We start from the raw sequence: 13,846 nt of genomic DNA, 5'->3' as shown, positions 1-13,846 counted from the left end.
TAAGTACATGTTTTTGTGTCAATGTACATTTAATTTAATGTGGATAAATGAAATGGAATGTGATTGCTGTGTCATATGGTAAGATATATTTAACTTTATAAGAAACTACCAAACTATGTTCCGAAGTGGTTGCATTATTTTGCACTTCCATCAGCAAGGTATAAAGATTGAAGTTATTCTGAATCCTTACTAGGATTTGGAATTATCAATTAAAAACTTTTTTTCTCTTCTGATAGGCATGTGATGGCATCTTATTGTGATTTTAATTTTAATTTTCTGAAGATTAATGATGAACTTCTTTTACTGTGGTTATTGTCACCCATTTATCTTCTTTGGTAATGTACTATTTGAATCTTGCTCATTTTTAATTGGTTGTCTTTTTATGTTTTAGGTTTTGAGACTTTTTAATATTTCTGTGTATGAGTCCTATATTAGATAAGAGATTTGCAAGAACTTTTTTCCAGTCTATGGCTTATCTTCTTATTCTTATAACAGTATCTTTTGAAGAACCAAAATTCTTAATTTTTAAAATGTTCAACTTATCAATCTTTTCTATTATGGATTGTTCTTTTTCTGTTGTAAATTAAAAAACCTTTGCCTAATGCAAGGTCGTAAAGTGTTCTCCGAGAAGTTTTATAGTTTTAAATTTTACAATTAGGTCTGATTCATTTGGAAATAATTTTTGTGTGTGGCAGGAGTGTGAATTTTAAGTTTGTATTTTTGCATGTGGATATCCAAATGGTCCAGCACAATTTGTCATTTTTTCCCCCATTGAGTTAACCTTTGAATCTTTGTTCATAATCAATTAACTATGTATATGTAGATTCTCTATTCTGTCACATTGCCCTATATGTTTATCCTTCTGCTAGTACCACACTATCTGGAGTTCTGTAAGTTGATAGTATATCTCAAAATCAGATGGAGTCTTCCAACATTATTCCCCCCCAAGATTATTTTGTCCATTCTAGTTCCTTTTCCTTTCTATTTAAACTTTAAAATCACCTTGTCAATTTTTACAAACTACCCTCCTGAGATTTTTATTGGACTTGTGTTGAATCTATAGATGTGTTTGAGGAGAATTGACATTTTAACAATATTGAGACTGTCAACCCACAAGCATAGTATCTCTCTATTTATTCTGCCTCTTTTAATTTCTTTCATTGGTGTTCAGTAGATTTCAGTGTATGGGTCTTGTACAAATTTTGTTTGACTTATGCTTAAGTAGTTCATATTCTTTTGTGATATTTTAAATGTTTTAAATTTCAGTTTTCAGTGGTTTGTTGTTATTACATAGAAATAGAATTTATTTATTTATTTATTTATTTATTTATTTATTTATTTATTGCCATTTCTTGGGCTGCCCCCACGGCATATGGAGGTTCCCAGGCTAGTGTCTAAGCAGAGCTGTAGCCGCCAGTCTATGCCAGAGCCACAGAAACGCAGATCCAAGCTGCGTCTGCGACGTACACCACAGCTCATGGCATGGCTCCTTAACCCACTGAGTGAGGCCCGGGATGGAACCCGCCACCTCATGGTTCCTAGTCGGATTCGTTAACCACTGAGCCATGATGGGAACTCCAGAATTCATTTTTTGCACATTGATCTTGCCAGTTCACCTGCTGGTTAGAGATGCTTTTTAAAAAAATAGACTTTATTTTTTTAGAGCATTTTTAACCCACAGCAAAATTGAGAGGAAACTACAGAGCTTTCTCATATAACTCTTGTCCCTACAACATACATAACTTTCCCCGTTATCAACATCCCCTACCAGAATGGTACATTTGTTACAAGAGATGAACTTACATTGACACATAATCCCCTAAAGTCTGTAGTTTATATTAGGTTTCATTCTTGGTGTACATTCTGCGGGTTTTCACAAATGTACAATGAATGACAGGTATCCACCATAATCATGCAGAGTAGTTTCACTGTCCTAAAAGTCCTGTGTTCTCCATCTGCTTTTTTTTTTTTTTTTCCTTTCCTCAGCCCCTGACAACCACTGATCTTTTTTACTGTCTCCATAGTTTTGCCTTTTCAGAATGACACATAGTGGGAATCATATAGTAGGCAGCCTTTTCAGATTGGCTTCTTTCAATTGGTAATATGCATTTAAGTTTCCTCTGTGTCATTTCTTGGTTTGATAACTCATTTCTTTTTTAGTGCTCAAGAATATTCCATGGTCTGGATATACTATAGTTTACTTACCCATTTACCTACTGAAGGACATCTTGGCTGCTTCCAGGTTATGACCAATATGAATAAAGCCGGTATGTAGACATTCATTTGCAGGTTTTTGTGGGAACATAAAATTTTTTTTTTTTTTTTTTTTTTTGCTTTGAGTAAATACTAAGGAGCACAGTTCCTGGATCATATGTTAAAAGTATGTTTAATTTTGTAAGAAACTGCTGAACTGTCTTCCAAAGTTCCTGTACGATTCTCTTTACCCATTAGCAATGAATGAGAGTAACTATTGCTCCACATGATCACCAAATGACAATATTTGGTGCTGTTGGTATTTCAGATTTTAGTCATTCCAATAGGTGTGTAGTGAAGTCATAGTATGTTTTTGGCAGATTCACTGGGATTTTTCTATATAGATAATCATATTACCTATGATGAGAGAGTTTTATTTCTTCCTCTAATTATATATGTATTTTCATTGTTTTATTGAAGAAACCTCCAGTATTATGTTGTCATAATACTGGAGTGGAAAGAGTTGTCAACCTTGCTTTGTTTTCTTTTTCATTTTAGGGCCGCACCTGTGGCATTTGGAATTTCCCAGGCTAGGAGTCGAAATGGAACAGCAGCTGCCAGCCGATGCCACAACCATAGCAATGTGTGATCTGAGCTGTGTCTGTGACCTTCACCATAGCTGACAGTAGTGCAGGATACTTAACCCACTGAGCAAGGCCAGGGATTGAACCTTCATCCTCATGGATACTAGTCAAGTTCATTACTGCTGAGCCACAATGGAAACTCCAAGCTTGCTTTGTTTTCAATCTTAAGGGAAAAGCGTTTAGTCATTCATCATTGAGTATTATGGTAGCTATAGATTTTTTTTTTAGATACTTTTTGTTAGGTTATAGGTACTCTTTCTTCTATTACTGATTTTCTAAATTTTTAAAAAAATCAATAATGGATGTTATGGTGGTCCTCTTGTGGCTCAGCAGGTTAAGAACCTGATGTATGACATAGTAGAAAAGTTAGACTTAATTGACATTTTCAGGATATTACATCCAAAAAAATCAGAGTATTCATTCTTCTCAAGTGCATATGGAACATTCTCAAGGATTGACCACATACTGGGGCACAAAACTAACCTCAACAAATTTTAGAATATAGAAATTATTTCAAGTATCTTTTCTGACCACAATGGCATGAAACTAGAATTCAACCACAGGAAAAGAAATGAGAAAAAACTAATTATATGGAGATAAAACCACATGCTACTTAAAAAACAATGGGTCAATGAGGAAATCAAAAAGGAAATTAAAAAATACCTTGAGACAGATGATAATGAAGACACAACCATTCAAAATCTGTGGGATGTTGCAAAAGCAGTGTTCAGAGGGAAATTCATAATCACACAGGCCTTCCTCAAAAAAAAAAAAAATAAATAAAAAGGAGTTCCCATCATGGCACAGTGGTTAGCGAATCCAACTAGGAACCATGAGGTTGCGGGTTCGATCCCTGCCCTTGCTAAGTGGATTGACAATCTGGCATTGCCGTGAGCTGTGGTGTAGGTCGCAGACGTGGCTCGGATCCTGCATTTCTGTGGCTCTGGCGCAGGCTGGCAGCTACAGCTCCGATTAGACCCCTAGCCTGGAAACTTCCATATGCCATGGAAGCAGCCCAAGAAATGGCAAAAAGACAAAAAAAAAAAAAAAAATCTCAAATCAACAACTTAACCCACCACCTAAATGAATTAGAAAAAGAAGAACAAACAAAACCTTAAGTCAGCAGAAGGAAGTAATTTTAAAGATCAAAGAGGAAACCAATAAAATAGAGATTCAAAAAACAACAGAAAAAAATCAGTAAAACCAAGAGCTGGTTCTTTGAAAAGGTAAACAAAATTTACAAACCTCTGGCCGGACTCACCAAGAAGAGGAGAGAAAAAAACCCAGATAAACAAAATAAGAAATGAGAAAGTAGACATCTCAACGGGTATACTACAGAAATAGGAAAAACTATAAGAGAATACTATGAACAATTATATGTTCTTCCAAACATACAAAGCGGAACTTATAACCATACACCAAACACTCAGGGACATTCTGTGAAGCCACCATCGTCCTAGTACCAAAACCAGACAAAGATACTGCCAAAAAAGAAAATTATAGGCAAATATCTTTGATGAATACAGATGCAAAAATTCTAAACAAAATTTTAGCCAACTGAATCCAACAACATATAAAAAAGATCATATACCATGACCAAGTGGGATTCATCCCAGGTTCATGAGGATGGTTCAACTAATGCAAATCAATCAACATCATATACCACATTAACAAAAGAAAAGTAAAAAACCACATGATTATCTAAATAGATGTAGAAAAAGCATTTGACAAAGTCCAATATCCATTCATGATCAAAAACTCTTATCAGAGTGGGTATAGAGGCAACATACCTTAACATAATAAAGCCCATTTATGAGAAACCCATAGCAAATATCATACTCAATGGAGAAAAGCAGAAAGCCTTCCCACAAAATCTGGAACAAGACAGGGATGCCCAATCTCACCACTGTTATTCAACATAGTATTGGAAGTCCTAACCACAGCAGTCAGACAAACAAAAGAAATAAAAGGTATCCAGATTGGAAGAGAAGAGGTAAAACTGTCACTGTATGCAGATGACATGATACTATATATAGAAGACTAAGGAATCCACATAAAAGCTTCTTGAACGGATCAACGAATTCAGCAAAGTAGCTGGGTACAAGATCAGCATTCAGAAATTTGTTGCATTTCTGTATACTAATAATGAAATATTAGAAAAGGAACATAAAAATACAATACCTTTTAAGATCACACCCCCAAAAATTAAAACCTAGGAATAAACCTGATGAAGGAGGTGAAAGACTTATATGCTGAGAACTATAAAACATTAATCAAGGAAATTAAAGAGGATTCAAAGAAATGGAAAGATATCTCATGCTCCTAGATTGGAAGAATTAATATCATAAAAATGACCATACTACCCAAAGCAATCTATAGATTCAATGCAATTCCTATCAAATAACCCATGACATTTTTCGCAGAACTAGAGCAAGCAATTCAAAAATTTATGTGGAACCATAAAAGACTCAGAATTGCCAAAGCAATCCTGAGGAACAAAAACGAAGCAGGAGGCATAACTCTCCCAGACTTCAGGCAATATCACAAAGCTACAGTAATCAAGACAGTGTGGGACTGGTACCAAAACAGGTATATAGACCAATGGAACAGAATAGAGGATCCAGAAATAAACCCAGACTGACCTAAGGTCAGTTAATCTTTGACAAAGGAGACAACAGTATAAAATGGGAAAAAGATAGTCTTTTCAGCATGTGGTGCTGGTAAACCTGGACAGCTGCCTGTAAAACTGGAACACACTCTCACACCATGCACAAAAATAAACTGAAAATGGCTTAAAGACTTAAACATAGGACAAGACACCATCAAACTCCTAGAAAAGAACATAGGCAAAACATTCTCTGACATCAACCTTACAAATGTTTTCTTAGGCCAGTCTCCCAAAGTAATAGAAATACAAGCAAAAATAAACCAATGGGACCTAATCAAACTGACAAGCTTTTGCACAGCAAAGGAAACCATAAAAAAAAAAAAAGACAACCAATGGAATGGGAAAAAATAGTTTCAAATGATGCAACTGACAAGGGCTTAATCTCTAAAATATACAAACAACTTATATAACTCAACAGCAAAAAACCAACAACCCAATGGAAAAATGGGCAAAAGACCTGAGTAGACATTTCTTCAAAGAAGATAAACAGATGGCCAACAAGCACATTAAAAAATGTTCAGCATCACTAATTATTAGAGAAATGCAAATCAAAACTACTGTGAGGTACCACCTCACGCCTTTCAGAATGGCCGTCATTAACAAGTCAACAAATAACAAATACTAGAGAGGGTGTAGAGAAAAGGGTACCCTCCTACACTGTTGGTGGGAATGTAAATTGGTACAACCACTATGAAAAACAGTATGGAGTTACCTCAGAAAACTAAATATAGAACCATATGACCCAGCAATCCCACTCTTGGGCATATATCCGGACAAAACTTTCCTTGAAAAAGACACATGCACCTGCATGTTCATTGCAGCACTGTTCACAATAGCCAAGACATGGAAACAATCTAAATGTCCATCAACAGATAAATGGGTTAAGGAGAAGTGGTATATATACACAATGGAATACTACTCAGCCATAAAAAAGAACAAAATTACACCATTTGTAGCAACATGGATGGAACTAGAGACTCTCATACTAAGTGAAGTAAGTCAGAAAGAGAAAGCCAAATACCATATGATATCACTTATATCTGGAATCTAATATACGACCTAAATGAACCTTTCCACAGAAAAGAAATGCATGGACTTGGAGAACAGACTTGTGGTTGCCAAGGGGGATGGGGAGGGTGTGGGACGAACTGGAAGTCTGAGGTTAACAGACGCAAACTATTGCATTTGGAGTGGATAAGCAATGAGATCCTGGTGTGTAGCACAGGGAACTATATCTAGTCACTTATTTTTATTTTATTTATCTTTTTCCCCACTGTACAGCAAGGGGATCAGTTATCCTTAAATGTATACATTTTCCCCCCACCCTTTGTTCTGTTGCAATATGAGTATCTAGACATAGTTCTCAATGCTACTCAGCAGGATCTCCTTGTAAATCTATTCTAAGTTGTGTCTGATAACCCCAAGCTCCTGATCCCTCCCACTCCCTCCCTCTCCCATTAGGCAGCCACAAGTCTATTTTCCAAGTCCATGATTTTCTTCTCTGTGGAGATGTTCATTTGATGCTACTTAAACAAAAAATATTCACCTCTATTTGGAAGGTGCAGCAATTAAAAATACTAATGGATTTCAGATTTTTCTTAAGAAATCATAGAAACAGAGTACATAAATTTTTTTTGACATGTTATGGGCAGTTAAGTAAAAATAATTACAAATGAATACTAATGCATGATTGTGGAAGGAGGGAACATATTCTTCTGGTTAAGGTATCTTATAAAGATCAGAATGGTACTCTGAGGTAGGTTAAACTCAAGAGTTTTCTCTAATTTGTGTTGGTTTGATCTGAGATAGTGCTGTGGTCAGAGTAAAGGGAGACCAACTTTTTTTTTTTTTTAATTTAATTTAATTTTATTTATTTATTTATTTTTGTCTTTTTGTTATTTCTTTGGGCCGCTCCCGCAGCATATGGAGGTTCCCAGGCTAGGGGTCAAATCGGAGCTGTAGCCACCAGCCTACGCCAGAGCCGCAGCAACACGGGATCCGAGCCGCGTCTGCAACCTACACCACAGCTCACGGCAATGCCGGATCGTTAACCCACTGAGCAAGGCCAGGGATCGAACCCGCAACCTCATGGTTCCTAGTCGGATTCGTTAACCACTGCGCCACGACGGGAACTCCTAACTTTTTTTTTCTTATGCTGAGACAAATAGGAAATTTATTCTATACTTTATCCCATTTTGTATGGCTTTCATCTTTACTATTTAGTATTATCTATTACATTTCAATTTTTCTTTAAAAATTAGCATTATATTAAAATTGTGTGTATTATGCAACTAAAATTTATAAAGAAGAAAGCCTTATATACCATTAAATATTTTATATAGCACAATAAAAAGAATAACTTAACTGGTAAGAATAACAAAAATAATACACCCTCTGAAAATAAGTAAAATATAAAATGCAAAAATTGGCTAAAAAACAGTGTAACTATATAAATTATGTCTTCACAATTTGTTACATCTTATTGATTCTTCAATATAGACATTACACCATTCTAGGTGATGTGATAAACAAGACATTATAGGCCTTACATTGTAGCCTGGAGAGAAATGGTTATTAATAATACAATTGTAGAACTGTATTATTTAATTGTACAGTTGCATTATTTAATTATAATTATCATAAATTCTCTGATGGAGAGGAAATCAGAATCAGATGTAAGACTTCAGCATTCCAAGAATGATGTCAAATGACCCCCTTCATGGTGGATTATGCACTTATTTACTATGAGATATATTTCTTTTCCAGAGATTCCTTGTTTGTGTATCAATTGTAGATTTTTGGCTTGCAGTTATTCTGAAGTTTTGATGTAAGAGTCTGTATGTATGTGAGATTGTTTTAAGTTGTTGTTCTCTTAAGTGCAAGTTCATGTCCAGTGTCCTGCATTTGTACCCACCTCTTCTCATGATTTCAGATTTTGGTGGTATGATTGTGCATGGATGATTTCGTATCTTTTTTTTTTTAAATTTTAGGAAGCTTAATTTATTTTTTTATTTTTATTTTTTTAAATTACTCAAATGAATTGATCACATCTGTAGTTGTATAATGATCATCACAATCTGATTTCACAGGATTTCCATCCCACAGCCCAAGCACATCCCCCCACCCTGCAAACTGTCTCCTCTGGAGACCATAAGTTTTTCAATGACTGTGATTCAGTTCTGCAAAGAAGTTCAGTCTGTCCTTTTTTCAGATTCCACATGTGAGTGAAAGCATTTGATGTTGGTGTCTCATTGTATGGCTGACTTCACTTAGCATGATAGTTTCTAGGTCTATCCATGTTGCTAAAAATGCTGGTATTTTGTACTTTTGTGTATATGTACCACATCTTCTTGATCCAGTCCTCTGTCGATGGACATTTAGGTTGTTTCCATGTTTTGGCTATTGTGAATACTGCTGCGATGAACATTGGAGTGCACGTGTCTTTGTGAGTCATGGTTTTCTCTGGATAGATGCCCAGGAGTGGGATTGCTGGATCAAATGGTAGTTCTATGTTTAGTTTTCTGAGGCATCTCCATCCTGCTTTCCACAGTGGTTGCACGAATTTACAATCCCACCAACAGTGTACTAGTGTTCCTTTTTCTCCACACCCTCTCTAGCACTTCTCGTTTGTAGACTTTTGGATGATGGCCATTCTGGCTGGTGTAAGGTGGTACTTCAGAGTGGTTTTGATTTGCATTTCTCTAATAATGAGTGACGTTGAACATCTTTTCATGTGTTTTTTGGCCATCTGTATGTCTTCTTTTGAGAATTGTCTGTTTAGATCTTCTGCCCATTTTTGGATGAGGTTGTTTGTTTTTTTGGTATGGAGCTGCAGAAGGTGTTTATAAATTTTGGAGATTAATCCCTTGTCAGTTGATTCACTTGCAAAGATTTTCTCCCATTCGTATCTTTACTGTATATATACCTTTACTGGTGAGCCTTGTCATTTATGGCATTTTTGTTTCTGGTTGCAGCCTTTTCTTTTCTGCCTAGAGAAGTTCCTTTAGTATTTGTTGTAAGGCTGGTTTAGTGTTGCTGAATTCTCTCAGCTTTTGCTTAGCTGTGCAGGTTTTGATTTCTCTTTCAAATCTGAATGAGAGCCTTGCTGGGTAGAGTAATCTTGGTTGGAGCTTTTTTCCTTTCATCATGTTAAGTATATCATTCCACTCCCTTCTGGCCTGCAGAGTTTCTGCTGAAAAATCTGCTGATAACCTTCTCTGGGTTTCTTTGTATGTTATTTGTTTCTTTTTCCTTGCTGCTTTCAACATTTTCTCTTTGTCTTTAATTTTGGTCAGTTTGATTATTGTGTGTCTTGGGGTGTTCCTCCTTGGGTTTATTTTATATGGTACTCGTTGTGCTTCCTGGATTTGAGTGAGTGGTTCCTTTCCCATGTTAGGGAAGTTTTCAACTATTATCTCTTGGAATATTTTTTCTGTCCCCTTCTCTCTCTCTTCTCCTTCTGGCACCCGTATAATATGGATGTTGGTGTGTTTAACGTTGTCCCGGAGTTCTCTGAGACTCTCTTCATTTGTTTTGAATCTTTTTTTCTCTTTTCTGTTCCTCATCCGTAATTTCCACTAATCTGTCCTCCACCTCACTTATTCATTCTTCTGCCTCCTGTATTCTGCTGTTAGCTGCTTCTAGTAAGTTTTTTATTTCAGTTATTGTACTTTGCATCTCTTCTTGTCTCATTTTATATCTTGTATCTCTTTGGTCAGTGTTTCCTGTAAGTTATCCACCTTTGCCTCCAGTTTATTTCCAATGTCTTGCATCATCTTCAGCATCAACAGTCTAAAGTCTTTTTCCTAGAGGCTGAGAATCTTCTGATCACTTAGCCAGTTTTCTGGGGTTTTTTCTTTCTCCCTCATCTGAGTTATAATTCTCTGTCTTTTTGTTTCTGGAGGCTTTTGGTGTGGTGACCTTTTTACAGAAAATGGAGTTGTAGCCTCTCTTCCTTCTGGTGTCTGCTCCCCTTGTGGCTGAAGTTGGAGTGGGGGCTTGCTGTAGGTTTCCTGATGGGAGGGACTGATGCCTGCCCACTGGTAGGTGGAGCTGATTCCTATCCCTCTGGTGGGTGGGCCTTTGTCTCTGGATGAGATTAGAGGCCATTGTGTGCCTGGGGGGACTTTAGGCAGCCTGTTTACTGATGGGCGGGGCTGTGATCCCACTTGGATTGTTGTTTGCCCTGGGGCTTCTCAGTAGCTGACTGATGGGTGGGGCCAGATTTTCCCAAAAAGGCCACCTCCAGAGAAAGGCATGCTGGCTGCTGAATATTCCTGAGAGCTTTGCCTTCAATGTCCTTCCACCACAACAAGCCACATTCACCCCTGTTTTCTCCAAGAACTGCAGTCAGGTTTGACCCAGATTGCTGTGGAGACTTTGCTTTGCCCTGGGAGCCAGTGCATGTGAAAGTCCTTGTGCACCTTTTAAGAATGGGGTCTCTGTTTCCCCCAGTCCCGTGGAGCTCCTGCGCACAAGCCCCACTGGCCTTCAATGCCAGATGCTCTGGGGGCTCTTTCTCCCAGTGCCAGATCCCGGCACATGAGGGTTTGATGTGGGGCTCAGAACTCTCATTCCTGTAGGTGAGTCTCTGTGAACCAGTTACTTTCCAGTCTGAGGGGCTTCCCACCTGGGAGGTATGGGGTTGTTTATATCACGAAATCGCCCCTTCTACTTCTTGATGTGGCCTCTTCTTTTTCTTCTGGAGTAGGGTATTTTTTTTAATGTTTCCATTCCATTTGGGTGGATATTGCTCAGCCTTTAGTTGTGAATTTTATTGTTTTTAGGAGAGAAGTTGAGCTCCAGTCCTTCTATTCTGCCATCTTAATAGTCCTGGAGACCAACTTTTTGGAACTCCTTCAGCTTCTTTCTCTCCCTGTCCCCACCCCTGCCCCCTAGGCTATTTGCCAGCAAAAGCATTTCTCCTTCTGTGAAAGATTTAATACCTCCTGGATTCTATCCCTTGTAACCTCCTCAATGATGCACTCTAGTGATAATCTTTTCTTTCCTGTGCCTACAATGTCTTCATCTCTGTAAGCTCTTTTCTCTCAAATTCAGATATGATTGAATTTTTCCCATCTTTTAAACAAGAGCCCAGTCATCCTGTATATCCTGTCCTCTTCCATGTCCTATCTCTCCTTGGCACCCTTTCCAGTCAGACTCCTGGACGCAGTACCCTACATTCAGCGTCTTTACTTCTAAAGCAGTCATTCCTTACCGAGAAGCAAATTTCATCTATTCTGGGTAATTACTTAAGTAAAGACAACTTACTGAAATAATCTCTTGGGGATATTTAAATGGTTAGGTGATATTAACATACTCAGGAAATTCAGTGACAAATTTGGATGTGAAGTGACTTTTTTTTCCCCTTTTTGCCCACACCTGTGGCCAATGGAAGTTCCTGGGCCAGAGATCAAGTCTGAGCCACAACTGTGACCTACAACAGCTGAATCTTTAACCTGATGTGTCACAGTGAAATCTCCTAAAGTGACTTTTAAGAACCCCAAATTAGGTAGCAGCAAATGATCATCATATATATTAAAATATGAGGTTTCTAAAAATCAAAAAAAATTTTGTTGGTTAAATTTCATTGTTATAACATTGTGCCTAAATTAGACATTCAGGAGAGATTGACATCTAATTCAACTGGAAATCATTTGTTCTAGACATAATGAGCTCTAACAAAACTATTGCTGGTTTAGGACATTTGCAATTACAAAATCAAATTAAAGGACTTGAAAAACTGAAACTCTTAGAGGTCAATTAGTGTTGATGGTCAAAGTATATATGAAGAGGTAGATAAAATTTGCATTTGGCTAAGTGACAGAGTGAAGCTAAAGGGAAGAGGGAAGACTGTTTGCTTGGAGTGCTCTCCAACAAAAAGATAGGCTCTTTGGGCTTTGCAGAAGCATCATCTTGTGTTTTTCTGGATCATAAGTGCTGCTCCTATTAGCTGGGGCTCATAAAGGCTAGTTGAGAAAAAGTGTTGGGGCACGGACACATCCAAGTCTGAATGACTGCTTTCCAGAGCAGAGTGCTAGGGTCATGAGGCAGAAGGATGAAGTGAGAGCCACTCTCTGTGTCTTCACTAATAGATCCACATTTCTGCATGAATAAAGGTCATGCTTAGATGACAGTGTCTCCTACTCTTTATGACTTGACTTTGTCCTGCCAAAGTTTAGAAAGAGGCCAGAATGCATCATCTCCAGGGCCATAGGCAATCTGTGAGATAGAGAGAGCACATTTCCCTTTGCAGAGAGACTCTGGGCTGCCACTCCTCATTCTCAGTATCTTTTTGAGACTTCCCCTCTTTTTTCCCATAGAGCACTGAAGACTTTCTGCTTAGTCCCTAACTACTTTCTTGGAAATGAAAGGGACAGATTTGTGCCACCTTTTGTGTATCTGGAGACAGGAGAGGGGACAGGAGAGCAGAATCTGAAGGTAAAAAAGGTTCTTTTTGCAGATGTCACAGTATTTCCTGAGGATGTCCTGGAGCCTTCTTTTGTGTATTGGTGGGAAATTTTAAAGTTCATCTGAGTTGGCTGCTCAGATGTAGGGTGTGGAGCAGGGCTTCTTAACATCTGTGCTATTGGCATTTTGGGCAGAATGATTCCTTGTCATGGGAGCTGTCCTGTGCATTGTAGGGTATCTAGCAGCATCTTTGGCCTCTACCCACTAGATGTGAATAGCACCTCTCTTGGTGACCAACAAAAATATCCCAAGATATTGCTAAATTGGAATAGAGGGAGCAGTTCATTATTATTTTCCCTGAAGTTACAGTGGTTTAGCATTATTTTCCCTGAGTTTACAGTGGGCTGGGTGCTTCAATCTGAATCTGAGAACTCACTCAACAGAATTCATTCACTAATATTTATCTAGGAGTTTCTCTGGTGGCTCAGTGGTTAACGAACCCAACTAGTATCCCTGAGGATGCAGGTTCGATCCCTGGCCTTGCTCAGTGGGTTAAGGATCTGCCATTGCTGTGAGCTGTGGTGTAGGTCGCAGATGTGGCTTGGATCCAGTGTTGCTGTGGCTATGGTGTAGGCCAGCAGCTACAGCTCTGATTGGATCCCTATCCTAGGAACTTCCATATGTTGTAGCTGTGGGCCTAAAAAGACAAAAAGGCAGAAAAAAAATAGTATTTATCTAGATATTCTGCTTCGTACACATAGAAGTTACTTTCAGTGTAAGAATGTATGTATGTAAGCGTGTGTGTGTGTGTGTGTGTGTGTCTAATGCATAGTACTTTCTGGGATATACCCTGCAATCTAAGGAGTAATATGGGACCACAACTAGAGCTGTCCTACCTACCCCATAGGGCTTTGGATCAAATGTGGAAATA

This window comes from Sus scrofa, chromosome 1 (assembly GCF_054392235.1).
Source record: "Sus scrofa isolate SSC_HxYL_T2T_F1_AM1 chromosome 1, Sscrofa_HxYL_maternal_Yorkshire_Landrace_v2.0, whole genome shotgun sequence".
Classification (NCBI taxonomy): Eukaryota; Metazoa; Chordata; class Mammalia; order Artiodactyla; family Suidae; genus Sus; species Sus scrofa.
Note: the sequence above shows the minus strand (reverse complement) of the source record.